This window comes from Salvelinus sp. IW2-2015, linkage group LG35 (assembly GCF_002910315.2).
Source record: "Salvelinus sp. IW2-2015 linkage group LG35, ASM291031v2, whole genome shotgun sequence".
NCBI classification, from domain to species: domain Eukaryota; kingdom Metazoa; phylum Chordata; class Actinopteri; order Salmoniformes; family Salmonidae; genus Salvelinus; species Salvelinus sp. IW2-2015.
In genome coordinates this window covers 11,396,772-11,401,070 of record NC_036874.1, presented here as the reverse complement: position 1 = coordinate 11,401,070, position 4,299 = coordinate 11,396,772, and positions in this window count along the sequence as shown.

Here is a 4,299-nt window from a genome sequence, read left to right as displayed (position 1 = left end):
ACATTTCACAGGTCTAGGACAGCTCTGGGCTTGACCTCTCTTCCTGACCTTGTGCGATATGATGCTGAGCATGCTTCTGTGTCAGTCAACAGCTCTTGTGATGTTGCAGGTAAGTATGGTGTATGTTGTGCTGTGTGTGTGTTTAGTCCATCACGTTCTCTTTCAGGGGAACAGTTAATCTCATCAGTGTGTTGTTCTTTTGTGTTCAGTAGGTGACGACGATTGCGGCGGTACACCGCTCCTTCTGCGGTGAGGACGTGCTATGTACGTTCAGTGTCAGCTGGCTGGATGACGACTGCTGGCTTCCAGAGGCCATGCTCCTGGATTCTAACTGACTCTCCATCGATCAGTGGTGACAGTGGTCTAGCTGACCTGTCGTAGTATCGCTTTTGTTGTTGTTGTCTCTGTGCACGTTTTCCATGCATTTCTTTGTAGCTGACGACCTCAGGTTGYAGCTGCTGGTTGGTGCTGGGAAGGATTGAGCAAAGTCTGCGGCTCATCAACAGCTGGGCTGGTGATTTGAAGTCAACTGGAGTGTTGCGGTATTCAAGGAGGCTGAGGTAGGGGTCTCTCTTGTCTGCTTTTGCTTTGTCCATGAGTGATTTAGCAATCTGCACAGATTTTTCAGCAAGGCCATTACTTTGAGGGTAATGTGGGCTTGTGGTGACATGTGTAAACTCCCATGCTTTTGTGAAGGATTCAAACTCATTTGATTTGTAACAGGGCCCAGCATACCGGAGTCACCTCTTCACTGTTGATGTTGAGACTGGTGTTTTGCAGGTACTCTTTAATGAAGCTGCCAGTTGAGGACTTGTGAGGCATCTGTTTCTCAATCTAGACACTCTAATGTACTTGTCCTCTTGCTCAGTTGTGCACCGGGACCTCCCACTCCTCTTTCTATTCTGGTTAGAGCCAGTTTCGCTGTTTTGTGAAGGGAGTAGTACAGGCGTTGTATGAGATCTTCAGTTTCTTGGCAATTTCTCGCATGGAATAGCCTTAATTTCTCAGAACAAGAACAGACTGATGAGTTTCAGAAGAAAGTTATTTGTTTCTAGCCATTTTGAGTCTGTAATCGAACCCACAAATGCTGATGCTCCAGATACTCAACTAGTCTAAAGACTAGCTAACATAATTGCAAAAGGGTTTTCTAATGATCAATTAGTCTTTTAAAATTATAAACTTGGATTAGCTAACACAACGTGCCATTGGAACACAGGAGTGATGGTGCTGATAATGGGCCCCTGTACACCTATGTAGATATTCCATAAAAAAATCGGCTACAATAGTCATTTACAACATTGTATTTCTGATCAATTATATGTTATTTTAATGGACAAAAATGTGCTTTTCATTCAAATACAAGGACTTTTCTAAGTCATTGAGCGTCACAGGGCTATCTGGAAAAAAACAGTGAAGAGAGAGGTATCAGTGATAGATTGATGTTAACATCACAACAAATAAGAGTGATTCCCATGTCATATCAAGGTGTATGTTTCAATCAGGGTTGTACAGTGATGTTTGTATTTACACATCACAGTTACAACAGTGAAAGCTGGAAGTCCTGTTGAGGTGTTGAGCACACAAACTCCCCAGCATGTTCTCCTGTCACATTAGAGATTGTGAGTGTCCAGTCCAGATTGATTCTGTTCCAAAGCTGTTGATCTGTTATTACTTCAGGTGATGTTAGGTGATAGTGGTGAGTAGCTGTCAACACTGCAGGTCAGATTCAGGGTGTCACCCTCTCTCACTGTGTTACTACTTGAGCTCTTGGGTTTCTTCACATCTAGAAAACAAAGTGCATACTCAGTTAATCATGTTCATGAAATAGGGTCCACGTCGCGTTGCCTTGCCATCCGCTCCATAGGCAAACATATTGAGGCCCTGGCCTAGGTGAGGATCCTCAAACCCATGATGGCCTCCACCATGCAGGCCACCAGGGGAACAGGGATGTCTGACACCTCGCCAGAGAACGAGGTGGCCGCCCAGACCAGGGTCTTCAAGGCGTCCCTCTTCTGGGTGACCAGGGCTGGGGAGAGAGTGGGCAAGGCCAGGAGGAGGGTGTGGGCCTGGATCTCTGGGAGGTCCCTCCATCTCCTCCAGGAGGCCTGGGAAGTCAAGTTTCTTCAGACAGGAGGGCCTCACTAGGAACACCTTAGGCCAGATACGGCTAATAAGGAGGTTTTCCACRGCATCCTCGACATCTGACAGCTTATTGTTCTCAATGGACTCTTTGAGGGTCTCCAGGAAGTTCAGGCTGTGAGAAACAACATCCGCTGCCATGGTTGTAGGAGAGGGGAGGTTGGTTATTAGCATAGGGCATAGAGCAAACACCACAAACCTGCTTCAATCCTGGATGATTTAATACCATTTTCCTAGGCACTTAATATATTTAATCGAATTCATCATTGATTGGCAATTCAATTCATGTCCAAACACTAGAATACAGACATATTTATCAGTCTCTGATTAGAAAGAAATAAACACTTACATGCACTGCAGCCCTTGAGGCCTGGGAAACACTATCCCTAACTGCTTAATTTAGAGATAAGTAGTAACATCTCAGCCTGCTAATAAAACATTGYATCAAAATGTAGGAGGTTCAATCTATGAATGTATGAATATAAATACGCTTAATTGSCAAAACTAAAAGTATTCTAAGTGTTAGGTAAACAAACACACAATCTTAGATCCAACTAACTGTCTGGTCTACAATACTAATGTATACTTCCTCCTATGCCTTACCTTTGACCTGGATGAAAAACCTAAGGACAGACCYTAGTAGGGAAATACATCTTCATTATTAATAGCAGATACGGTATATCCTCAATACAAGCGAAGTGTGCTGACTGTGYCTGTTAGATCTATTTACAGGCTCTGTAYTGTGTGTGGAACATTCTARTCCTGTAGTCTCACCCTTAATACAGYATGAGTCCATGATGCTCACACTGACAAGTGGCAGGTGATGTAATMTGTAAATTAACAGTTTATTTTATTTTAGTGCACACAATACCGTGCGAATGTGTAATAACTGTTGATCTTAGCGCCACCCATTGAATTGTATTGACAACTATGATGGTATCAATTCAAACATATAAAAACATGAACAGAGCTTTCATTGTCTGTGAGTACGTAGTACAACCATTGAACATTAGGAAAACACAAATTATTACAAAAAAAACGAATTCCCTCTCTGGACATAAATATTTGACTCCTGAGCAAGAAGGATGTATACAAGAACGAGTAGGCAACGGTATTTCCTCTAAAACAATCATCAAAGTTTGTAATTCCTTTCCCAGTAGGGTGTATTTATGTATTCGAATTTCTGTTTGACTTCCATGATAATGCTTTCATTTACTCTATCGATACTTAGTCCGAGGCGAGTTTTCAAACAGGGCCTCATGCCCGATATCTGCAAAAGTATCACTTCTCTAAAACAGTGGTTCTCAACTGGTTTTGCCTGGGCCCCAAATTGAGTCACGCCCCAACATTATATAYTGTTGATGACTCCGTTTTGTAATGTTGTATTGCAGCTSCCTTATGGGCAGGCTTCACTTGCAAAATAGACTCTATCTCMCRGTCTACTCTTATGGTATTAAAGAAAGTCATTAYACAGCCATATTAACTGAGAAAACATTTACCAATTGAAGAGAATAAGCCATTTTAATTAGGAGACCAGTTCAGGAGTTGGGTGTAATACATTATCACTCATCACATGACATCAAAACCAGTCCAATAATGTTAATGAACAGTAACACATACCCGTTTTTAAAATGTATTGAACTGGTTAAAAACTTACACCTTTAAAAAAAACKTTAAGGTTGTGAAACTATTCACCTTGTAATTGGTGATTAAGAATTCCTAATGATTGCTGTTTTTTCAAATGTAATGTGAATGTCAGTATTAATTAACAATAACAATTAACATAGTGAACAATAGCTCATGAATCTGTTTATTTATTGTGTGTGTCTTTGCGTGGCGCATGTGTGTGACCTATCAGTGGGAAAGCTGGGGGTGTTTAGTTTGATAAGTTTATGTATTATTGAAGTCTGGGGTGATGGTTGACAGGGCAACTCGGAGGTCATGCTGGCTGTCCAGTTTGTTTCTGCTTTTAGTTTTCAGCATGGCCATAGCAGAGAAGCCACTTTCACACAGATAGGTAGTGCTGAACGGCAGCATGATTCTGGTTGCATGACAGGCGAGAGCTGCACCAGAACTGTGGAGTGTCATTTCCGGGAAGCGCATGCTCAGTCCGTGATCAAATGACAGCTCCACCAGCTGATCCTCTTCGTTGCTTGGCAA